We start from the raw sequence: 26,580 nt of genomic DNA on the forward strand, positions 1-26,580 counted from the left end.
ACCCTTTTGAATTGGGTTTGACAAGGATCAGGCTTGTCAGAAATTCCTGATTTGGGGGTATCTGAAAAAATGTGTTGTTGGCATGTTAAACTTACCCTGTAATTGTTGATATGAAGTTGACTGACTATCATTGTATTAGTTACCAATTGTTGTGAGCCCCTTCTCCCTCCACTGTGAATCCAATGCAGGGTGGAAAGCATGATTTAGGCAAATCGTGCAGTCAATGTATACAGTCGGTATGTTAAGAAAATACCTAATCTGTTTCCAGATCCTAAGAGTATGACAAATGACTGGATTAGAGTCATAAGTGGCCTTTTTGACATATGATGGACTATTAACAAGTGCAGGGAGTGAGGAACTTGACAGGAGGCCTGCTCAATCAAAAGCCATGAAGGCAAATCATTCTGTCGCATCCCAGGTAAACTTTCCCTCCAGAAAGACACAATGTTCAGATTAGCAGCCCAATAATACAGTTTAGAGTGAGGAAGGCCAAAGCCCCTCTCTATCTTGTACTTGCATAAATGCTTCTTTGAAATTCTGACTGCCTTGTTATCCCATAAAAATGGAATTACTATTGAATCCAGTTTCTTAAAATAGCTTTGTGGCATGAAATTGGGTAGACATTGGAGGAAGTAAAGAAACCTAGGTAGGACAACCATTTTAATAGTGTTTATACGACCAACCAAGAAGATAGGCAGAGTTTTCCAATAATCTATATTTTGTTTAAGCTGATAAATTTTCATGTCCCAATTCACTTTCAATAGCTGATCAAGTTATCTTGTCACTACAATGCCAAGGCTTGTGAACGTGTCCATCACTGTTCTAAATGGGGTAGATTGTAATTGCATATCCACAGGCCGGATATTGGCATCAATTCGCTTTTTTGCCAATTTATCTTGTAGCCAGAAAAGGAGCCGAATGTATTTATCAAGTTAAGTAAGGGGGGAATAGAAGTTTTAGGCTTGAATAAAAACAAAAGAACATTGTCTGCATATAGGGACATTTTGTGCTGCGTGTAGTTAATTTTAACCGGAGCTATATCGGCACATGCACAAATGAGAGTAGCAAGGTGTTCCATGGCTATAGAGAAGAGAGCAGGCGAAATAGGGCACACCTGTCGGCAGCCCTTGAACAGGTGGAATGACTGCAACATTTCCTGATAGGTTACCACGGATGCCATTGGGTGTGTGTAGCGGTCTTTATACGTACCACAGGAGAACCAAGAAATGAAGAGCGACGCCACGGCTGTCTTTTATTTCACATGGTGATCTTAAGCTTGTGTGCTGCTAATCGGCCATTGAAATCCATTTCATGAAGCTCCCGGCGAGCAGTTATTGGGCTGACATTGCTTCCAGAAGCAGTTTGGAACTCGCTAGTGAGTGTTGCAACCGAGCACTACACGCTTCAGCACTCAGCCTTCCTGTTCTGTGAGCTTGTGTGGCCTACCACTTTGCGGTAGAGTCGTTGATGCTGCTAGACGTTTCCACGCTAACAGAGCTTACAGTTGACCAGGGCAGATCTAGCAGGGCCGACATTTGATGAACTGACTTGTTGAAAAAGTGCCACATTGAAAGTCAGTGAGCTCTTCAGTAAGGCCTTTCTACTGTCAATGTTTGTCTATGGAGATTGCATGGCTGTGTGCTCGATTTTATATACCTGTCAGCATCGGTGTGGCTGAAATGGACAAATCAATTAATTTGAAGGGGTGTCCACATACTTTTGTATATATACAGTGCATTCGGAAAGTATTCAGACCCCTTGACTTTTTCCACATTTTGTTAAGTTACAACTTTATTCTAAAATGGATACAATATTTATTCCCCTCATCAATTTACACACACTATCCCATAATGACAAAGTAAACGCAGGTTTTTAGACATTTTTGCATTTGCAAATGTATAAAAAACTGAAATGGCAGTGATTACAGCCTCCATTCTTCTTGGGTATGACACTACAAGCTTGGCACACCACGTATTTGGGGAGTTTCTCCCATTCTTCTCTGCAGATCCTTTCAAGCTCTGTCAGGTTGGATGGGGAATGTCGCTGCACAGCTATTTTCAGGTCTCTCCAGAGAAGTTCGATCAGTTTCAAGTCCGGACTCTGGCTGGGCCACTCAAAGACATTCAGAGACTTGTCCCGAATCTACTCCTGCGTTGTCTTGGATGTGTGCTTAGGGTTGTTGTCCTGTTGGAAGATGAACATTCACCCCATTCTGAGGTCCTGAGCAGGTTTTTATCAAGGATCTCTCTGTACTTTTGCTCTGTTCATCTTTCACTCGATCCTGACTAGTTTCCCAGTCCCTGCCGCTGAAAAACATCCCCACAACATGATGCTGCCACCACCATGCTTCACCGTAGGTATGGTGCCAGGTTTCCTCCAGACGTGATGCTTGGCATTCAGGCCAAATACTTCAATCTGGATTTCATCAGACCAGAGAATTTTGTTTAGTCCTTTAGGTGCCTTTTGGAAAACTCCAAGCCGGCTGTCATGTGCCTTTTACTGAGGCGTGGCTTCCGTCTGGCCACTCTACCTTAAAGGCCTGATTGGTGGAGTGCTGGCGAGCTGGTTGTCCTTCTGGAAGGTTCTCTCATCTCGTCTGAAGCTCTGTCAGAGTGATCATCGGGTATTTGGTCACCTCCCTGACTCTTCTTCTTCCCCTGATTGCTCAGTTTGGCTGGGCAGCCAGCTCTCGGAAGAGTCTTGGTGGTTCCAAACTTCTTCCATTTAAGAATGATGGAGGCCGCTGTGTTCTTGGGGACCTTCAATGCTGCAGAAATTATTTGGTACCCTTCCCCATATCTGTAGCTCGACACAATCCTGTGTCGGAGGTCTACGGACAATTCCTTCAACCTCATGACTTGGTTTTTGCTCTGACATGCACTGTCAACTGTGGGACCTTATATAGACAGGTGTGCCTTTTCAAATTATGTCCATTCAAATGAGTTTACCACAGTTGGACTCCAATCACGTTCTTGAAACATCTCAAGGATGATAAATGGTAACAGGATGCACCTGAGCTCAATTTCGAGTCTCAATGTAAATAACGTATTTCTGTTTTTTTGTCATTATGTGGTATTGTGTGAATTGATGAGACAAATTTTAAATTAATACATTTTAGAATAAGGCAAAATGTGGAAAAAGTCCATGGGTCTGAATACTTTCCAAAATGCATTGTAGTGTGTTTTGCAGGGATCTATCATCCTCCCTCCCTCACATCGGATGCAATCAATCCTGTCTATAAGACCCATTTTGGCCTGATTTATGTGTTTGTTGTCTGTCAAGGGTTATTTTTACTTGTCTCTCCTGTGACAGTGGCTTTTTATTGGAAATCGCCACTACACTGTCTCTGATCTACTAAGCCCATTCATACCCAATATCATTTATTTAGAGGCTCTCTGAATCTCGATTGGCTTACACTCTCGGCTGATTGTCTTAAATCAGCATTGATCTGAACTTAGTCCAACTGATTTCAGAGCCCACTCGTTTGACTTTAAAGAGTCCTGCAAAATCAACTCTAATTGATCTCAAACCCTCATAAATACTCAACTTTGCTATGGACTTCAGTTATCACTGTCCTATTGTCTGTGTCAGAAACACAATGTTGCCTGATTACTGAGAGAAACTTTAAACACTTCAATGAGCAAGGGTTCTTATGTGACCTTTACCATTTAGGCTTACTTAGTTTTAATGACACTCCGGAAGCGGAACTTATTGGTAAATTCTCAGCTGTGGCCCTTTTTTGATGGAAAATGTATTCTGACTGCTCACCAGTCAGGCTTTAGGCCAGGACACCGCGCCGTCTCGGCTGCTTCTCTAGTCATAAATTACATAGTTAACTAGACCAGAAACAGCACTGCTCTGCCCTTTTAAAAATTATATTTTGCAAGCATTCAATACAGTTTTTCATGCACTGCTGCTCCGCAGCTACCCGAAATTTGTCTTGCCCAAGTGGCGTGCGGCTGGTTAAAAAATTACCTGCACGACAGATGTCAATGTATATCTGCTGATGGAGTTCAGTCTAATTTTCTTAACATAACTAAAAGAGTCCCACAGGGCTCAATACTAGTCCCTTTACTTTTCACATGAATAATGTTGGTCTGTCCCTGAATAATAATACAAAATAATAATAACTGGGGCTTTCATACATTTATGGGCTCCCGAGTGGCACAGTGGTCTAAGGAACTGCATCTCAGTGCTAGAGGCGTCACTACAGACCCTGGTTCGATCCCAGGCTGTGTCACAACCAGCCGTGATTGGGAGTCCCATAGGGCGGCGCACAATTGGCCCAGCGTCTTCTGGGTGAGGGTTTGGCTTGGGTAGGCTGTCATTGTAAATAAGAATTTGTTCTTAAACAATCAGTGTCTTGTCTGGTAGTGATGAAGAGACAGAACAATCCCCTTTCCAACCCACCCTGCACTCCTCTCTCGCTCTCTCTCCTCTCTCTTTCGCCTGTTCTCTCCTCTCTCTCCCTTACCTCTCTATCTCAATCTTTCTTTCTCTATTTCCCTCTTTCCCTTTCCTCTTTCTCCTCCCTCTATCCATTTCACTACGGTTCCAGATTTATATAAACTCCCAGATATCATTGTGCTGTTTAATAATTAACTCCACAGTGAACATACAGCACACAACGTGATGTGTTGTATAGTACAGCTTATTCAGAGGCTACACTCCACACAGATTCCCATCTCAAATGAATGTCTTTTTTTAGATTGCGTCCCAAATTGCACCTTATTCTCTGTAGTGTACTACTTTTGACCATGGCATAGTGCACTATGTTTGAAATAGGGTGCCATTTGGGACATACTTAGCTTGTCTTTACTGTACTACAATCCTCGTTTTGTGAAACATCGTATTGCCTCATTAGTTTTTGTTACAGATACTGATGGAGCTGTGTGTCATCAAGTCCCCCTGGCTGTACTTACAGTATGGATGGTGATGTGATTACTGTAATACTATCACATCATTCAATACCCATGGTGGTATTTGCTGATGGTGATACAGTATAATGCTGTTAAGTTCTCTTCTGCTTTGATGGTGATGGTTATGTGATATCATCATAGGGTGATGCCCTCCTACTGATGTTCATCCATCCATCCTCTCTAGCCTGGTTAAAGCTAAACGCGTTGATGGCGATATCTCCTCAGTGTTTCAGGGTCAAAACCATTATAGTTGAGTAGGATAAAGACCTGATGGTCTCTATGAAATTGGATTGTACTGTAGCCCGCCTTACTTACCTATCATTATGTCTGATATGAAGACTAAAAGGAGGGTCATCAACACAGATGCATGTGTGTGTGAGATGGGAGACATCACAGAGACATGCAGAGCTATCAGTCCTACCCACAGTCATCCTGACCTCATTAGGGTTGGAGTTTTGCATTATATTAAGAACACCCCCCCCCCCACACACACACACACACACACACACACACACACACACACTTCCCATCCCCCTGCTGCTGCATGGGGACCACCAGCTGTGTGGCAGAACATTATACGGCAATAGGTTACTGCCAGTGCAACTGGAGAAGGGAGACTACATACACTACACACACGTATTACTGTAATACTAAGTAACCTTCATTTTCACATTAACAAACAATGAAAATCAGCAAGAGTTAGGTTATTAGAGTGTGTGGATATTGCGATAGAGGCACTTTTAATACAATTGATAAGCAATAGCTTATCAGGAAGAAAATAATTTCTAAATAATCTTGCATAACATTGATAGAAGCAGGACAATTTGCAGGCAGACAAATAAATGCGTTGTCAATATTTATTTCCAGTCAATGTTAGACTATAGTTTAGGGTCCATCATATTTAGGAAGTTAATTTCCATAGAAAGACTATTGCACCATGCGTCTCTGCCAGTGTATACAGTGTATAGCTAACAGGCTATTTCATTGAGACCACGCATAGGCACATTTGATCTCTAGTTGGGAGCACCAGTGCTACCAAAAATGTTTAATTTAGAGTGCTAGGGGAAAGGGTGCTTCTTCTTAATACCAGTGTTGTCCCAAAGTGCTGATGATGCATTAGTCTGAGGCAGCAATTCTCAAGTCATGGGTGAGCACTAAAATTGGGTTCGCGAGAGGCTTAAAATAAAAAGTTGCAGACCTGTTTCTACGAATATACACAGAGTGTACAGAACATTAGCTACACCTTCCTAATATTGAGATGCACCCTCTTTTGCCCTCAGAACAGCCTCAATTCGTTGACGCGTGGAATCTGAAGGTGTTGAAAGCGTTCCACAGGGATGCTGGCCCATGTTGACTCCAATGCTTCCCACAGTTGTGTTAAGTTGGCTGGTAGTAGACCTCTACTCCAAATAGCTCATTCCATCTCATCCCACAGATGCTCAATTGGATTGAGGTCTGTTGACTGGGCAGGCCACTGCAGTAAGCTGAATTTACTGTCATGTTTGTGTAATCATTCCTGGACAATGCTAGCCTTGTGGCAAAAATCCATTCACAGATGGATACACTGCTGCCTTGAAGGGATGCAACTGATTGGCAATGATATTCAGATATCCTGTGACATTCAAACATTTCTCCACTTTTATCAAGTGGCCCAATGTGTGCCATGAAAAAACACCCCACACCATCATACCACCACCAGCCTGCAATGTTGACACATGGCATGATGGGTGCATGCACTAGTGGTTTTCTCCATACCCTAGTCCTCCCATCAGCAAGAAACGGCAGGAACCAAGATTCATCAGACTAGGCAATGTTTCTCCAGTGTCCAGTGTTTTTGTTTCTTAGCCCACAGCAACCACAGTTTCTTGTTTTTTCTGAAAGAAGTGGAACTCTGTGAGGTCGTCGGCGGCCACACCCCATTCGTGTCACGGTATGACGAGTTATGCATTCCTTTATGGGTTTTCGGGTACCAATGTTGTACTGGACTGTCCCTGTAACCCATCTGTTGCTCTGCACAATTTGTCAGCATCCTTTGTCCTCTTATCATTGACCCGTTTTTGACCACTGGCATGCCGTTGGCTGGATGTCCTTTGGGTGATGGACCATTCTTTATACACACAGGAAACTGTTGAGCGTGAAGCTCAAAGGTGTTGCACTTCTTGACACACTCAAACCGGTGCGCCTGGTATACAACGTTCAAAGGAACTTACATTTTTTTTATTGCCCTTTCACCCTCTGAATGGCAAACATACACAATCCATGTCTCAATTGTCTCAAGGATTCAAAATTCTTATTTAACATGTCTCCTCCCCTTCATCTACACTTATTGAAGTACACTTATCAAGTGACATCAATAAGCGATCATAGATTTCCCCTGCATTCAACTGGTCAGTCTATCATGGAAAGAGCATATTTTGTACACTTACTGTATATCTTGTAGAATACAGCCACTTTCTTGTTGAAAATCAACGGACATGCAGTGAGTCTGTAGATAGTTTGTAGAGCTTCTACAGATGGACTATCCAAATAGTGTTACTGACTATTTCATATTTCGAGGTTCAGCGGCAGCAACAACATTGATTTGATAATCCTTTGTTTGCTCTATGGAAACACTTAAATTGAACTGTGCTGAAGTGGGTACAATATATCTGACCTAGTACTGATTCCATGTGCTTAATATCATATTCAGTTTTTTTCTCTTTTCTTACATTTGATATTGAACACTGCATTGTTGAGGAAGAGCTTGTAAGTAAGCATTCGCGGTTTACAGCTGTTGTATCCTGTGCACGCAACAAATTAACTTTGATTTGAATTGGGCTGTAAATGACTAATGACTCCACAAGCCACAGCTCTTCATTCTCCACCTACTAAATAATTGTATTGCAGTCAAAAGCTGCATGGCGGAAATCCCTAGAATAATATACCTTAATGACATTGCCCATTTTGTGCATTACAAATTGCACTCTACTCCCTACATAGTGCACAACTTTTGACCAGAACCTATAGGCATTATGTAGGGAATATGGTGCCATTTGGGACGGAACCCCAGAGTGGCCTTTTCTCCCCGTTTGTACTTATTACAGACCTCTATGGTGCTAATCAGCTCACAAAGGCAGCCATTTTGGCTAATTACAGGTTTCTGATTGAATCCTTAATAACAGTAATCAGACTGCCGTTTTTAGTCTAATCACAAACCCAAACTCTCCACTCTGGGTCATGTTCATTAGGCACTAAACTGAAGAAAGTTTTATGAAACAGAGCGATAACTACCTGGACTTGACCAATGACACATTTTATTTTTTGTTATTTGTAGAAAAAGGTTTGGATAATGATATTGGCCTAGAAGGCCAAGCATCCTGTAGTTACCGCTTCACTGTTGACGTTGAGACTGGTGGTTTGAGGGGAATATTTAATGAAGCTGCCAGTTGAGGACTAGGACTAGACACACTAATGTACTTGTCGTCTTGCTCAGTTGTGTACTGGGGCCTCACACTCCTCTTTCTATTCTGGTTAGAGCCAGTTTGCGCTGTTCTGTGTATGACATTGTATGAGATCTTCAGTTTCTTGGCAATTTCTTGCATGGTATAGCCTTCATCTCTCACAACAAGAATAGACTGATGAGTTTCAGAAGAAAGTACTTTGTTTCTGGCCATTTTGAGCCTGTAATCAAACTAACAAATGCTGATGCTCCAGATACTCAACTAGTCTGAAGAAGGGCAGTTTTATTGCTTTTTTTAATCAGAACAACAGTTTTCAACTATGCTAACATAATTGCAAAATGGTTTTTCTAATGATCAATTAGCCTTTTAAAATGATAAACTTGGATTAGCTAACACAACACGCCATTGGAACACAGGAGTGATGGTTGCTGATAATTGGCCTCTGTATGCCTATGTAGATATTCCATTAAAAATCAACCATTTCCAGCTACAATAGTCATTTACAACATTAACAATGTCTACGCTGTATTTCTGATAATATGATGTTATTTTAATGGACAAAAATGTGATTTTCTTTCAAAAACAAGGCCATTTCTAAGTGACCCCAAACTTTTGAACGGTAGTGTACATGTATTTTGATTGCTCCTGCATTGATGCAAATATTAAAGCAATAATACACAAGGGGGCACGATTGCTTGTGGTTTTAGCACGGCTGTACTGCGATCATAGGTACAAACGACATCCAATGACTCTTAAACTGTCTACATAACATCATTATCTAGATAACCCCATAGGTTTGGATACAACCTGATGTGTAGTGTAACATAGAGGTGTGTCTCTTCCCAAAATTGGCCTTAAATTCTTATGTTAATCCTGGGTCTGTCCTTGGTTTTAATCCCATTCTAATCTTCTCCATGACCCTTTGGCTGGCAGTGGGCTGGAATTACAGTATCACAGCAAGGCACCTGTGGCAACCTCAGGGGCACCGCAGGAGAGGTGAGCCCCCTCTCAGGGCTTAGGCTTATGTCTGTTCACATGATGTAATGAACTGAAATTAAGACACACAACACACATCCCTCTCTCTTTTCTCTGTCTAACCCTCTGTCTTAACCCTTTTGAAATCTCTGTTTTCCCTTCCTCTCTTCATTTCTATGATGAAAAGAGTCAAATGTATTTTTCTGTTTTACTCCTCGTCTCTCCTCGTCCTTTGTCTCTTGTCTCTGCAGAAACCAAATGTAGACATTCTTGAGTGCATAAACTTTTTCTGCCAGACTAACCATTAAGAGTCTATTGACACAACCGTGTGTCAATCTAATGAACAAAATAATTCCCATCCATATCCGTCAGTTCAAGCTAGAGATGTTTTTTTTGCACCGCATCCGCCTATGTTCCCCTTCCTGAAAATCAGTCCTCTCATGAAAACGTCTGTAACATCCGAACGGTTTGGTTTACTAACTAATGTGGAAAAATGAGACTGTTACGAACACGATGGTGTTCTCCGTTTTGCTCTCATAGTCCACAAGCTTCATGGGACTCGTCTGAAGTCTGTAACGCTGATGTGCCAGCTCTGTCTGTATCGTCCGAACCGTTTGGGCTACAAACTAATGTGACCTCACTGTGGAAAAGGGAAACTCCCACGAACACGATGGTGTTCTCTCACACAAGTGTCACAGGTCTCGTCTGAGGGTAACCAGGTACTGGTTTGAAAAATGAATGGCAGTATTAAGGTAGTTGTGCCATAAAAAAATGGTTTAAATGTTTTTTTTTGTCTGTTTTCTTTTCTTTTTTTTACATATTTCCTTTCTTTCTTAGGGCAGAAACATCAAAACCTTTTTATTCCTTTTGATATTTTTTTAACTTTCTGTTTTGCCATTTATGAATGTTATTCAATACTTTTCTATGAGCTATAGTTGTGAAGGCCAAATTCAATATTTTATAAAATACCTGAAGTGGTCCATCATTTAAAAAACAAACATATTACAGCAATTCCATATGTTAGCTTAGTAGAACTCTCCCCACCACAAACGCTTATTAAAGCAAAGATCTAAACCGTTTCCCAGCCTGCTGTAAAAAGCAATGGTGAGGCTGAGTAAGAATGCCCAGTCATTCCAGATATTTAGTGCTGTCAGGACCATCTGCTCTATAAAAGTGTGTTCACATCGTCCTGTCATGTCTTGGAGTTAGTATACAGCCCTGATTTTATCTGTACAAGTGTCTTGTATTTTCTTCTACGGAGTGGCTGCGATTTCAAATTCTCTGGAACCTTACTTCTTTTAACATAGCTGCTAAAGATATGATCAACATGTTAAAATTTGAGTGCAATTATTATTTTTTTCATGTTGTAGCCCACACAAAAGACATGTTCGTTCAAGCATATCAAACACAAGCAAAATCTAAACAGGCGGTCAAAAGGCGATTATTTTCTCATTATCATTGCAAATGTTGGCTAGCTCCTTTTTCATAAACTCTCGCTATGATATGGCAGCATAACTATGAAGATTATCATCACACAAAGTAGGCTGTCTAAAGCGGTAGTTGACAAACAACATAAGAAGTAATAGAGCACCGGGTGCTGCAAAATGAACTCGCCCATGCTCAGACTCAGTTACCGGTCCATATGAACATGTTTGGGCTCCCTAGAAAGTTTGGCTGCCCAGAGGTGGAACAGCTAGGTAACCTACTTGTGCAGTAGGTCTACTTACATGATTATTCAGTGGTTAAAGCGCAGATTGTTTTTTTGCACCATTGCAAAACTCAAGCGGGGAGTTACAAAATGGGAAGGTTAGTTATTTTTTAAAAGACTGGATTTGTACGGATCTTGGACATAAAAGTGACAGCTCTACAATGATTTTCTGTCAAAAACTACAGCTGTCACACACGTGCAACACACACACACATACACATACACACACTCATGCTCTACACACTTAACAAGGCATAAGGTCCTTATGTTCTCCGTGGCCGACGTGAGTAAGACATTTAAGCGTGTTAACCCTCGCAAGGCTGCTGGCTCAGATGGCATCTCTAGCCGCGTCCTCAGAGCATGCGCAGACCAGCTAGCTGGAGTGTTTACAGACATATTCAATCTCTCCCTATCCCAGTCTGCTGTCCCCACTTGCTTCAAGATGTCCACCGTTGTTCCTGTACCCAAGAAAGCAAAGGTAACTGAACTAAATGACTATCGCCGTCGTAGCACTCACTTCTGTCATCATGAAGTACTTTGAGAGGGTAGTTAAGGATCATATCACCTCTATCATACCTGACACCCTAGACCCACTTCAATTTGCTTACCACCCTAATAGATCCAAAGACAATGCATCAACATCGCACTGCACACTGCCCTATCCCATGCAGTCTGTCCAACACATCACCAGGGACACACTGCCTGACCTCCAGGACACCTACAGCACCCAATGTCACAGCAAGGCCAAAAAGATAATCAAGGACATCAACCACCCAAGCCACGGACTGTTCACCCCTCTATAATTCAGAAGGTGAGGTCAGTTACAGGTGCATCAAAGCAGGAACCGAGACTGAAAAATGTCTTCCATCTCAAGGTTATCAGACTGTTAAATAGCCTTCCCTAGCCGGCTACCACCCCTCCTGTAGTCCCTGTTCACCCATGATGCGTGCCCATGCACACCTCCAATTCAATCATCAAGTTTGCAGATGACACAGTAGAAGGTCTGGTTACCAACAATGATGAGACCGCTTACAGGGAGGAGGTGAGGCCCTGGTGGAATGGTACTTACGTCAGAATGCTGTTCATTGAATACACCTCAGCATTCAACACCATAGTACCCTCCAAGCTCATTAAGTTCGGGGCCCTGGGTCTGAACCTCGCCCTGTGCAACTGGGTCCTGGACTTCCCGAAGGGGCCGCCCCCAGGTGGTGAAGGTAGGAAACAACACCTCCACTTCGTTGATCCTCAACACAGGGGCCCCACAAGGGTGCATGCTCAGCCCCCTCCCGTACTCCCTGTTCACCCATGACTGTGTGGCCACGCACGCCTCCAACTCAATCATCAAGTTTGCAGACGACACTACAGTGGTAGGCTTGATTACCAACAATGACGAGACAGCCTACATGGAGCAGGTGAGGGCCCTGGCGAAGTGGTGCCAGGAAAATAACCTCTCCCTCAACGTCATCAAAACAAAGGAGCTGATCGTGGACTTCAGGAAACAGCAGAGAGAGCATGCCCCCTATCCACATTGACGGGACTGCAGTGGAGAAGGTGGAAAGCAAGTTCCTCTGTGTACACATCACTGACAATCTGAATTGGTCCACCCACACAGACGTGGTGAAAAAGGCGCAACAGCGTCTCTTCATCCTCAGGAGTCTCAAGAAATCTGGCCATCAGAAACCTTTACAGTTGTACAATCGAGAGCATCCTGTCGGGCTGTATCACTGCCTGGTATAGCAACTGCACCGCTCGCAAACCACAGGGCTTTCCAGAGGGTGTACGGTCTCCCCAACGCATCACCGGGTAAACACTGTTGACCCTCCATGACACCTACAGCATTTCACAGGAAGGCCAAGAAGATATTTAAGGACATCAATCTCCTGAGCCACGGTCTGTTCGCCACGCTATCATCCAGAAGGCGAGGTCAGTACCGGTGCATTAAAGCTGGGACCGAGAGACAGAAGCTGTTTTTCAATCTCAAGGCCATCAGACTGTTAAACGGCCATCACGAGCCGGCCACCACTCATCTACTCAACCCTGCACTTTAGAGGCTGCTGCCATATATACACTGCTCCAAAAAAGCAAAGGGAACACTAAAATAACACATCCTAGATCTGAATGAATGAAATATTCTTATGAAATACATTTTTCTTTACATAGTTGAATGTGCTGACAACAAAATCACACAAAAATTATCAATGGAAATCAAATTTATCAACCCATGGAGGTCTGGATTTGGAGTCACACTCAAAATTAAAGTGGAAAACCACACTGCAGGCTGATCCAACTTTGATGTAATGTTCTTAAAACAAGTCAAAATGAGGCTCAGTAGTGTGTGTGTGGCCTCCACGTGCCTGTATGACCTCCCTACAATGCCTGGGCATGCTCCTGATGAGGTGGCGGATGGTCTCCTGAGGGATCTCCTCCCAGACCTGGACTAAAGCATCCGCCAATTCCTGGACAGTCTGTGGTGCAACATGGCGTTGGTGGATGGGGCGAGGCATGATGTCCCAGATGTGCTCAATTGGAATCAGGTCTGGGGAATGGACAGGCCAGTCCATAGCATCAATGCCTTCCTCTTGCAGGAACTGCTGACACACTCCAGCCACATGAGGTCTAGCATTGTCTTGCATTAGGAGGAACCCAGGGCCAACCGCACCAGCATATGGTCTCACAAGGGGTCTGAGGATCTCATCTCGATACCTAATGGCAGTCAGGCTACCTCTGGCGAGCACATGGAGGGCTGTGCTGGCCCCCAAAGAAATGCCACCCCTCACCATGACTGACCCACCGCCAAACCGGTCATGCTGGAGGATGTTGCAGGCAGCAGAACGTTCTCCATGGCGTCTTCAGACGGTCACGTCTGTCACGTGCTCAATGTGAACCTGCTTTCATCTGTGAAGAGCACAGGGCGCCAGTGGCGAATTTGCCAATCTTTGTGTTCTCTGGCAAATACCAAACGTCTTGCACGGTGTTGGGCTGTAAGCACAACCCCAACCTGTGGACTTTGGGCCCTTATACCACCCTCATGGAGTCTGACCGTTTGAGCAGACACATGCACACTTGTGGCCTGCTGGAGGAAATTTTGCAGGGCTCTGGCAGTGCTCCTCCTGCTCCTCCTTGCACATAGGCGGAGGTAGCGGTCCTGCTGCTGGGTTGTTGCCCTCCTACGGCCTTCTCCACGTGTCCTGATGTACTGGCCTGTCTCATGGTAGCGCCTCCATGCTCTGGACACTACGCTGACAGACACTGAGCCACTTGTGTGGGTTGTAGACTCCGTCTCATGCTACCACTAGAGTGAAAGCACCGCCAGCATTCAAACGTGACCAAAACATCAGCCAGGAAGCATAGGAACTGAGAAGTGGTCTATGGTCCCCACCTGCAGAACCACTCCTTTATTGGGGGTGTCTTGCTAAATGCCTATAATTTCCACCTGTTGTCTATTCCATTTGCACAACAGCATGTGACATTTATTGTCAATCAGTGTTTCTTCCTAAGTGGACAGTTTGATTTCACAGAAGTGTGATTGACTTGGAGTTACATTGTGTTGTTTAAGTGTTCCCTTTATTTTTTTGAGCAGTGTACATAGACATGGATTCACTGGTCACTTTAATAATGTTAACATACTGCTTTACTCATCTCATATGTATATATTTTTGTTATATTCTAAAGCTACTCCAACATTGCTCGTCCTAGTATTTATATACAGTTGAAGTCAGAGGTTTACATACATCTTAGCCAAATACATTTAAACTCAGTTTTTCACAATTCCTGACATTTAATCCTAGTAAAAATGTCCTGTCTTGGATCAGTTAGGATAACTACTTTATTGTAAGAATGTGAAATGTCAGAATAATAGTAGGGAGAATTATTTATTTCAGCTTTTGTTTCTTTCATCACATTCCCAGTGGGTCAGACGTTTACATACACTCAATTAGTATTCAGTAGCATTGCCTTTAAATTGCTTATGTTGGGTTAAACGTTTCAGGTAGCCCTCCTGCAGCAAAGCACTACCACAATATGATGCTGCCACCCCCGTGCTTCACGGTTGGGATGGTGTTCTTCAACTTGCAAGCCTCCCCCTTTTTCCTCCAAACATAATGATGGTCATTATGGCCAAACCGTTCTATTTTTGTTTTATCAGACGAGGACATTTCTCCAAAAAGTACTATCTTTGTTCTTTGCAGTTACAAACCGTAGTCTGGCCTTTTTATGGTGGTTTTGGAGCAGTGGCTTCTTCCTTGCTGAGCGGCCTTTAAAGGTTATGTCGATATAGGACTCATTTTACTGTGGATATAGATAATTTTGTACCTGTTTCCTCCAGCATCTCCACTAGGTAATTTTCTGTTGTTCTGGGATTGTTTTGCACTTTTCACACCGAAGTACGTCAATCTCTAGGAGACAGAACGCGTCTCCTTCCTGAGCGGTATGATGGCTGCGTGGTCCCATGGTGTTTATACTTGCATACTATTGTTTGTACAGATGAACGTGGTACCTTCAGGCGTTTGGAAATTGCGCCCAAGGATGAACCAGACTTGTGGAGGTCTACAATTTATTTTATGAGGTCTTGGCTGATTTCTTTTGATTTTACCATGATGTCAAGCATAGAGGCACGGAGTTTGAAGGTAGGCCTTGAAATACATCCACAGTTACTCCTCCAATTGACTCAAATTATGTCAATTAGCCTGTCAGAAACTTCTAAAGTATTGTCATAATTTTCTGGGATTTTCCAAGCTGTTTAAAGGCACAGTCAATTTAATGTATGTTAAATTCTGACCCACTGGAATTGTGATTAAATGAAATAATCTTTCTATAAACAATTGTTGGAAAAATTAATTGTGTCATGCACAAAGTAGATGTTCTAACCGACTTGCCAAAACTATAGTTTGTTAACAAGGAATTTGTGGAGTGGTTGAAAAACGAGTTTTAATGACTCCAACCTAAGTGTATGTAAACTTCAGACTTCAACTGTACATCCTAATTCCATTATTTTACTTTTAAATTTGTGTGTTGTGAATTGTTAGATATTACTGTGCTTTTGGAGCTAGGAACACTAGCATTTCACTAGACCTGCAATAACATCTGCTAAATATGTGTATGTGACCAATACAATTTAATGATATTTGTTTGTGTTATTTGTAACCCTCGTCTTCTGTTTTCAGGAAGATGTATAGTCACATACAGTCCGTTTGAACAATGGATATAGGCTATAACACATTTGTCACAGGTTTCTTTTTATATACGCTGGATATTATCATGTGGTGCACTTGAACAAGAGAGAAAAGTTTTGAGAGGCCGCTAAAACCAATTTACACCTTCAATTCTAGATGTTATTTCTTTCTTTAACTTAATCATATCAGCAGTCTCAAATTTAGATTCCAGCTACTATCTTTTTAATTAAAGTCTAATCTCCCCCTGACTGTGAGAGCAAACAAAAAAAAACTTATCCTCTTACCTCATTAGCTAAAATAACACAAATTTTGCACTGAAGGTTCTATTTTAGATTGAGTGTCTGTCCTCAATAATCTCTTTGTTAAGTAGTTTTCTCCCTCTCCAGAGACCGACATGGAGGAGAGCTTAGATCTTATAGCAACTTCCACCCTCACCTACAGTACATGCCTGCTGAATTTCAAATCAACCCCCCTAGCTCAACACCTCGGAGTGTGTGTGTATATATATATATATATATATATATATATATATATATATCTAAACCAAATGGTAATAGCTTTATCTTGGCTTCTGACTTAGTGGAAATCCTATATTGTCTGGGTCATCATACTATATTTCTTCCACCTATCTAACCCTCTCAGATCTACATGGCCTTTCCTGGAAAATGCTGTTCCTGGTATACTAAATAGGCATGTGAGTTTTTTCCCTGAACAGACTGGCCTCGTTTTGGCTGGCTTGAGTAAGCTGCTTCACTAACACGCGTTCACAGAGCACAGCACTCATTTCCCTATGGGCTGCTCTATTTTTCTCTCTCTTTAAGAAGTGAAACTAAGACCGTGGCTCCTGAACATAGTTTGATCCCTCCATTCTCTGCTGCATTGTTAGAGCTGCTCTCGATTTGGAAGGGAAAGAAACTAGCATGACAGTGTATTGTATTGGCGGGTGAATGCCTTTCCTGGACTGTCTGTCTTATCTGCCAAGCAATTTCCTTAATCCTCTATGGCATTCATTTTTATTTGGGGGAGGGGGATTATTTAATTTGGGGAGGTTGGGGGTCCCTGATACTAAACTCAGCAAAAAAAGAAACGTCCTCTCACTGTCAACTGCTTTTATTTTCAGCAAACTTAACATGTGTAAATATTTGTATGAACATAACAAGATTCAACAACTGAGACATGGCTAGAGATTTGAGTCTGTATGTTGGCAGCAGCCACTCAATGTTAGTGATGGCTGTTTAACAGTGTGATGACCTTGAGATAGAAGCTGTTTTTCAGTCTCTCGGTCCCAGCTTTGATGCACCTGTACTGACCTCGCCTTCTGGATGATAGCGGGGTGAACAGGCAGTGGCTCGAGTGGTTGTTGTCCTTGATGATCTTTTTGGCCTTCCTGTGACATCGGGTGGTATAGGTGTCCTAAAGGGCAGGTAGTTTGCCCCCGGTGATGTGGTGTGCAGACCTCACTACCCTCTGGAGAGCCTTACAGTTGTGGGCGGAGCAGTTGCCCTACCAGGCGGTGATACAGCCCGACAGGATGCTCTCGATTGTGCATCTGTAAAAGTTTGAGTGTTTTTGGTGACAAGCCGAATTTCTTCAGCCTCCTGACGTTGAGGCGCTACTGCGCCTTCTTCACCACGCTGTCTGTGTGGGTGGACCATTTCAGTTTGTTCGTTATGTGTACGCCGAGGAACTTAACTTTCCACCTTCCCCACTACTGTCCCGTCGATGTGGATAGGGGGCTGCTCCCTCTGCTGTTTCCTGAAGTCCACAATCATCTCCTTTGTTTTGTTGACATTGAGTGTGAGATTATTTTTCTGACACCACACTCCGAGGGCCCTCACCTCCTCCCTGTAGGCCGTCTTGCTGTTGTTGGTAATCGAGCCTACCACTGTAGTGTCGTCTGCAAACTTGATATTTGAGTTGGAGGCGTGCATGGCCACGCAGTCATGGGTGAACAGGGAGTACAGGAGAGGGCTGAGAACACACCCTTGTGGGGCCCCAGTGTTGAGGATCAGCTGGGTGGAGATTTACCACCTGGGGGCGGCCCGTCAGGAAGTCCCCGCCCTGTGCAACTGGGTCCTGGTCGAGACCCAGGGTCTCAACCTTAATGACGAGTTTGGAGGGTACTATGGCGTTAAATGCTGAGCTGTAGTCGATGAACAGCAAAGCGAACAGCTACGGTTGATCGGATGCAGTAGATGGTATAGAGTACAGTATATACAGTTGAAGTTGGAAGTTTACATACACGTAGGTTGGAGTTCTTAACTCGTTTTTCAACCACTCCACAAAATTCTTGTTTACAAACTATAGTTTTGGCAAGTCGGTGAGGACATCTACTTTGTGCATGACACAAGTCATTTTTCCAACAATTGTTTACAGATAGATTATTTCACTTATAATTCACTGTATCACAATTCCAGTGGGTCAGAAGTGTACATACACTAAGTTGACTGTGCCTTTAAACAGCTTGGAAAATTCCAGAAATTATGTCATGGCTTTAGAACCCTCTGATAGGCTAATTGACATCATTTGAGTCAATTGGAGTAGTACCTATAGATGTATTTCAAGGCCTACCTGCCTCTATGCTTGACATCATGGAAAAATCTAAAGAAATCAGCCAAGACCTCTTAAAATAAATTGTAGACCTCCACAAGTCTGGTTTATCCTTGGGAGCAATTTCCAAACACCTGAAGGTACCACGTTCATCTGTACAAACAATAGTATGCAAGTATAAACACCATGGGACTATTCAACCATCATACCACTCAGGAAGGAGATGCGTTCTTTCTCCTAGATATGAACGTACTTTGGTGTGAGAAGTGCAAATCAATCCCAGAACAACAGAAAATGACCTTGTAAAGATGTTGGAGGAAACAGGTACAAAAGTATCTATATACACAGTAAAATGAGACCTATATCGACATAACCTGAAAGGCCGCTCAGTAAGGAAGAAGCCACTGCTCCAAAACTGCCATAAAAAAATCCAGACTACAGTTTGCAACTGCACATGGTGACACAGATTGTACTTTTTGGACAATGTCCTCTGATCTGATGAAACAAAAATAGGACTGTTTGGCCATAATGACCATCGTTATGTTTGGAGGAAAAAGGGGGAGGCTTGCAAGCCAAAGAACACCATCCCAACCGTGAAGCACAGGGGTGGGAGCATCATGTTGTGGGGTGGGGCTTTGCTGAAGGAGGGACTGTTGCACTTCACAAAATAGATGGCATCATGAGGTAGGACAATTATGTGTATATATTGAGGCAACATCTCAAGACATCAGTCAGGAAGTTAAGCTTGGTCGCAAATGGGTCTTCCAAATGGACAATGACCCCAAGCATACTTCCAAATTTGTGGCAAAATGGCTTAAGAATAACAAAGTATTGGAGTGGCCATCATAAAGCTCTGACCTCAAACCTATAGAAAATTTGCGGGCAGAACTGAAAAAGCGTGTGTGAGCAAGGAGGCCTACAAACCTGCCTCAGTTACACCAGCTATGTCAGGAGGAATGGGCCAAAATCCACCAACTTATTGTGGGAAGCTTGTGGAAAACTACCCAACCTTTTTGACCCAAGTTAAACAATTTAAAGGCAATGCTGCCACTTACTAATTGAGTGAAGGTAAACTTCTGACCCACTGGGAATGTGATGAAAGAAACAAAAGCTGAAATAAATAATTCTCTGAAGGAATTAGATTCTTCTGTTTTAATACCCAATTAAATTAAACTCTGTCAATTCATAAGGATTTGTAAGACCCTTAATTTTATAGGAATGGACAGAGTCCGGTCTTAAAAGTCAAGTAACAGCATTTATTCAAAAGAGTACGGAGTTCATACACATTTTACCACAGGTTATAAACTGAAAATGACGTCAGCAATTTCCTAAATGTTCCGTCTCTTTTTGACACTGGTAGAAAGGCTCTATAGCTCTCAAGCCTTTCCTCCTCGCTTAGAGCCAAGGTCAGTCAGAGTAGATAAGCATTCTAGACAGTCTGGAGATAGTTCATTCATTTGTACCAAGGAACAGACCGTCATTGTTCTAAACTCTTGACTATATTATATTCAATACTGGGAGCAAGAGAGAAAATTCATACATGTACAGTAACATAATAGTATTCGGATTAGTCAGTCCTGATTGAAATGTATACATAATTAGTCATCATTGATAAAAATTCCCTTAACATTCTCTCTACTATTATTCTGACATTTCACATTCTTAACTTCTTGCTGATCAGTGGGACGCTACCGTCCCACCTGGCCAACATCCGGTGAAATTGCAGAGCGCCAAATTCAAATTAAATGACTATAAATATTAAACTTTCATGAAAATTGCGTCACGAAAGTCAGAAATAGCGATATAATATATGCCTTACCTTTGAAGATCTTCTTCTGTTGGCACTCCAAAAGGTCCCAGTTACATTACAAATGGTCCTTTTGTTCGATAAACTCCTTCTTTATATCTTTAACTCAGTTTAGCTTGCACGCTTCAGTCAATAATCCACTTGTTTTCCCTCCTTCAAAATGCATACAAAATGAATCCCAAACGTTACCAATAAACTTGTCCAAACAAGTCAATCAACGTACGCAAATAAATAATCAAATTTAAGACGGAGAAACGTTATTGTCTTTACTGGAGAAAAATACCAAAGAAAGTGCTCTCATTCACACGCAGGGAAACACTACAGCCAAAATGGGAGCCACCTAGACAAACTACAATTTCTGGCAAATTTTTCCAAAAACCAGCCTGAAACTATTTCTAAAGACTGTTGACATTTAGTGAAAGTCCTAGGAACTGCAATCGGGCACATTTTCGCCCTATTATAAAAGTGCCAGCCATTTGAAATCAGTGGTAGGATGAATTTAGTTTTTTTGTGATGGTTTGTCCTCGGGGTTTTGCCTGCCATTTCAGTTCTGTTATACTCACAGACATTATTGTAACAGTTTTAGAAACATTATAGTGTTTTCTATTCAAATCTATCCATTACATGCATATCCAAGCTTCTGGGCCTGAGTAGCAGGTAGTTTGGGCACTCTTTTCATCCAGATGTCAAAATACCGGATGTCAAAATACCGCCCCCTAACCCTACTTCCGGCGCCGACAGAGATGGCCGCCTCGCTTCGCGTTCCTAGGAAGCTATGCAGTTTTCTTTTTTTTGTGTTATTTCTTACATTGGTACCCCAGGTCATCTTAGGTTTCATTACATACAGTCGAGAAGAACTACTGAATATAAGAGCAGCGTCAACTCACCATCAGAACGACCAAGAATATGACTTGCGCGAAGCGGATCCTGTGTTCTGCCTTTCACCCAGGACAACGGAATGGATCCCAGCCGGCGACCCAAAGAAACGACTTCGTAAAAGGGGGAAATGAAGCGGTCTTCTGGTCAGACTCCGGAGACGCGCACATCGTGCACCACTCCCTAGCATGCTTCTCGCCAATGTCCAGTCTCTTGACAACAAGGTTGATTAAATCCGAGCAAGGGTAGCATTCCAGAGGGACATCAGAGACTAACGTTCTTTGCTTCACGGAAACATGGCTCACTGGAGAGACGCTGTCGGTGCAGCCAGCTGGTTTCTCCACGCATCGCGCCGACAGAAACAAACATCTTTCTGGTAAGAAAAGAGGGGCGGGGCGTATGCTTCATGGTTAATGAGACGTGGTGTGGTCACAACAACATACAGGAACTCAAGTCCTTCTGTTCACCTGATTTAGAATTCCTCAAAATCAAATGTCGACCGCATTATCTACCAAGGGAATTCTCTTCGATTATAATCACAGCCGTATATATTCCTCCCCCCAAGCAGACACATCGATGGCTCTGAACAAACTTTATTTGACTCTTTGCAAACTGGAATCCATATATCCTGATGCTGCATTCATTGTAGCTGGGGATTTTAACAAGGCTAATCTGAAAACAAGACTCCCTAAATTGTATCAGCATATCGATTGCGCAACCAGGGCTGGAAAAACCTTGGATCATTGCTATTCTAACTTCCGCGACACATATAAGGCCCTGCCCCGCTCTCCTTTAGGAAAAGCTGACCACGACTCTATTTTGTTGATCCCTGCCTACAGACAGAAACTAAAACAAGAAGCTCCCGCGCTGAGGTCTGTTCAACGCTGGTCCGACCAATCTGATTCCACGCTCCAAGACTGCTTCCATCACGTGGACTGGGATATGTTTCGTATTGCATCAAACAACAACATTGACGAATACGCTGATTCGGTGAGCGAGTTCATTAGAACATGCGTTGAAGATGCCGTTCCCATAGCAACGGTTAAAACATTCCCAAACCAGAAACCATGGATTGATGGCAGCATTCGCGTGAAACTGAAAGCGCAAACCACTGCTTTTAATCAGGGCAAGGCGACCGGAAATATGACCGAATACAAACAGTGTAGCTATTCCCTCCGCAAGGCAATCAAACAAGCTGAGCGTCAGTATACAGACAAAGTAGAATCTCAATTCAACGGCTCAGACACAAGAGGTATGTGGCAGGGTCTACAGTCAATCACGGATTACAAAAAGAAAACCAGCCCCGTCACGGACCAGGATGTCTTGCTCCCAGGCAGACTAAATAACTTTTTTGCCCGCTTTGAGGACAATACAGTGCCACTGACATGGCCCGCAACCAAAACATGAGGACTCTCCTTCACTGCAGCCGACGTAAGGAAAACATTTAAACGTGTTAACCCTCGCAAGGCTGCAGGCCAAGACGGCATCCCGAGCCGAAACATGGCAAACATGGCAAACGTTGTTTGGAATCAATCCTCAAAGTGTTTTTTCACATATCTCTTCATTGATATATCGTTCGTGGAAGCCTGCTTTCTTCTCTGAATTCCATGGAAAAATACTTGCAGCTGAGGTTTGCGCACCAATTTCGGCGCAGGACACCGGGCGGACACATGGTAAATGTGGTCTCTTATGGTCAATCTTCCAATGATATGCCTACAAATACGTCACAATGCTGCAGACACCTTGGGGAAACGACAGAAAGGGCAGACTCATTCCTCTCGCATTCACAGCCATATAAGGAGACAATGGAAAACGGAGCCTCAAAAATCCTGCTCATTTCCTGGATGCCGTTTCATCTTGGTTTTGCCTGTAGCTCACGTTCTAGGGCACGCACAGAAAATATCTTTGCAGTTCTGGAAACGTCAGAGTGTTTTCTTTCCAAAGCTACCAATTATATGCATAGTCGAGCATCTTTTTGTGACAAAATATTGCGCTTAAAACGGGAACGTCTTTTTATCCAAAAATGATATAGCGCCCCTAGAGTTTCAAAAGGTTAAACAGCCACCACTAACATTGAGTGGCTGCTGCCAACACACTGACTCAACTCCAGCCACTTTAATAATGGGAATTGATGGGAAATGATGTAAAATATATCATTAGCCACTTTAAACTATGCTACCTAATATAATGTTTACATACCCTACATTATTACTCTCATATGTATACGTATATACTGTACTCTATCATCTACTGCATCTTTATGTAATACATGTATCACTAGCCACTTTAACTATGCCACTTTGTTTACATACTCATCTCATATGTATATTCTCAATACCATCTACTGTATCTTGCCTATGCCGCTCTGTACCATCACTCATTCATATATCTTTATGTACATATCCTTTATCCCCTTACACTTGTGTCTATAAGGTAGTAGTTTTGGAATTGTTAGCTGGATTACTTGTTGGTTATTACTGCATTGTCGGAACTAGAAGCACAAGCATTTCGCTACACTCACATTAACATCTGCTAACCATGTGTATGTGACAAATAAAATTTGATTTGATAAGTTAAAATAAAGTTGTGATCCTAACTGACCTAAGACAGGGAAATTTTACTAGGATTAAGTGTCAGGAATTGTGAACTGAGTTTATTGTATTTGGCTAAGGTACAGTTGAAGTTGGAAGTTTACATACACATGATACATTTAGACAAGGTGTAAAGGTCTGAAGTCTCTAGGAAAAGTAATGTATCAGATTCATTCTTGTCTGTAAGGGGAGCAGATCTCAAACTTGACAGGGTGCCCCCCCCCCCCCCCCCACACACACACACTTATATGGTATTAAAGTAGTCAAAAGTTTAGTATTTCTGATCCTATATTCCCTGCACACAGTGACTACATCAAGCTTGTGACTACAAACACCTTACATGCATTTGCAGTTTGTTTTGGGTTATGTTTTGCCCAATAGTAACTGAATGCGGTACTACATACATAAAACACTAATTTCTGAACGATAAAACGGATATGAATGAAAATTACACTGTGTTGCAGCGGCATGGGCGCAGGTTTGGGCCGGAGCACCAAGGTGAGAGGCTGGAGACAAGCCAGGTTTGGGGGAGGAACAGGAAGTTGAGGAGGAGTAGAGGGGAGGAATGGGCTGGAGCAGCAAGGTGAGAGGCTGGAGATGAGTCAGAGGAGGTGGAGAGTGGAAGGATGTGTCTGTGAGCAAGGACAGACATTTTGAGCATTTGTATTCAGAACTGGGTGAAACTGAGGTGAACAGACGGAGACTTTCAAAACAACCTCTTGTTTGTGCAGACTGAACACAACCTTGACTGCAGTCCTGTTTAAAGTGTTTTCAGATTTCTATGAAATATTACCTATAATTGATTACAATATGAGTTCAATAGTTTTTCTTCCAAAAGATGGGAAACAGTTCCAGTCAAAAGTGTGGACACACCTACTCATTCCGAGGGTTTTCTTTATTTTTACTATTTTCTATTTTCTACATTGTAGAATAATAAAGAGAAACTATTAAATAACTCATATGTCCTTGCAGTACAACTGGGCAAATGGCCAAAGAACAAGTATCCTGCTCCAGACTCAATGTACAGACCAATGAAAACGTAGCACATGTAACTCTGAGTTCAGGACTGACATTCCACAGATTCTAAACAGCTGTTGAACTGAGACACAACTATTTCCATTAACAATTCTCTATTGACCATCAGTACTCTATTTCGTATTTAGTACTCTCGTCCTCTCATCCTCTGCATTGTGTATTTATCTTCAAAATATTCTTATACACTTTTGGCATTCTCTCAACCAGCTTCATGAGGTAGTCACCTGGAATGCATTTCAAATAACAGGTGTGCCTTGTGAAATTTCTTTACTTAATGTGTTTGAGCCAATCAGTTGTGTTGTGACAAGGTTGGGGTGGTATGGAGAAGATTTGGTGAAAGACCAAGTCCGTATTATGGCAAGAACAGCTCAAATAACTAAAGACAAATGACAGTCTATCATTACTTTAAGACGTGAAGGTCAGTCAATCCGGAAAATGTCAACAACTTTGAAAGTTTCTTCAAGTGCAGCTGCAAAAACCATAAAGCGCTATGATGAAACTGGCTCTCATGAGGACTGCCACAGGAAAGGAAAACCCAGTTACCTCTGCTGCAGAGGATAAGTTCATTTGTTAACTGCAGCCCAAATACATGCTCAAAGTTCAAGGAACAAACACATCTCAACATCAACTGTTCGGAGGAGACTGCGTGAATCAGGCCTTCATGGTTGAATTTCTGCAAAGAACCACTACTAAAGGACACCAATAAGAAAAAGGGACTTGCTTGGGCCATGAAACACGAGCAATGGACATTAGACCGGTGGACATCTGTCCTTTGGTCTGATGAGTACAAATTTGAGATGTTTGGTTCCAACCACCGTGTCATTGTGAGACGCAGAGTTGGTGATCTCTGCAAGTGTGGTTCCCACCGTGAAGCATGGAGGAAGTGGTGTGGGGGTGCTTTGCTGGTGACACTGTCTGTGATTTATTTAGAATTCAAGGCACACTTAACCAGCATAGTTACCACAGCATTCTGCAGCGATACACCATCCAGTTTGTGCTTAGTGGAACTATCATTTTGATTTTCAACAGGACAATGACCCAATACACCTCCAGGCTGTGTAAGGGCTAAACTTCCCTTTTCAGGACCCTGTCTTTTGAAGATAATTCGTAAAAATCTAAATAACTTCACAGATGTTCATTGTAAAGGGTTTAAACACGGTTTCCCATGCGTGTTCAATGATCCATAAACAGTTAATGAACATGCACCTGTGGAACGGTCGTTAAGACACTAACAGCTTACAGACGGTAGGCAAATAAGGTCACAGTTATGAAAACTTAGGACACTAAAGAGGCCTTTCTACTGACTCTGAAAAACACCAAAAGAAAGATGCCACGGGTCCCTGCTCATCTGTATGAACGTGCCTTAGGCATGCTGCAAGGAGGGATGAGGACTGAAGATGTGGCCAGGGCAATAAATTGCAATGTCAATACTGTGAGATGCTACAGGAAGACAGGAAGGACAGCTGATCGTCCTCGCAGTGGCAGGATGGCAACAGCAACTGCCTGAG

General features: G+C 42.6%; 1 protein-coding gene across 3 annotated transcripts in view; it reads left to right on the top strand.

The window, feature by feature from the left end:
* hhat (hedgehog acyltransferase) overlaps positions 1-26,580 on the top strand; it is a 105,610-nt gene that overhangs the window by 76,347 nt on the left and 2,683 nt on the right. The window lies entirely within an intron of this gene.

This window comes from Oncorhynchus masou, chromosome 24 (genome assembly GCF_036934945.1).
Source record: "Oncorhynchus masou masou isolate Uvic2021 chromosome 24, UVic_Omas_1.1, whole genome shotgun sequence".
NCBI classification, from domain to species: Eukaryota; Metazoa; Chordata; class Actinopteri; order Salmoniformes; family Salmonidae; genus Oncorhynchus; species Oncorhynchus masou.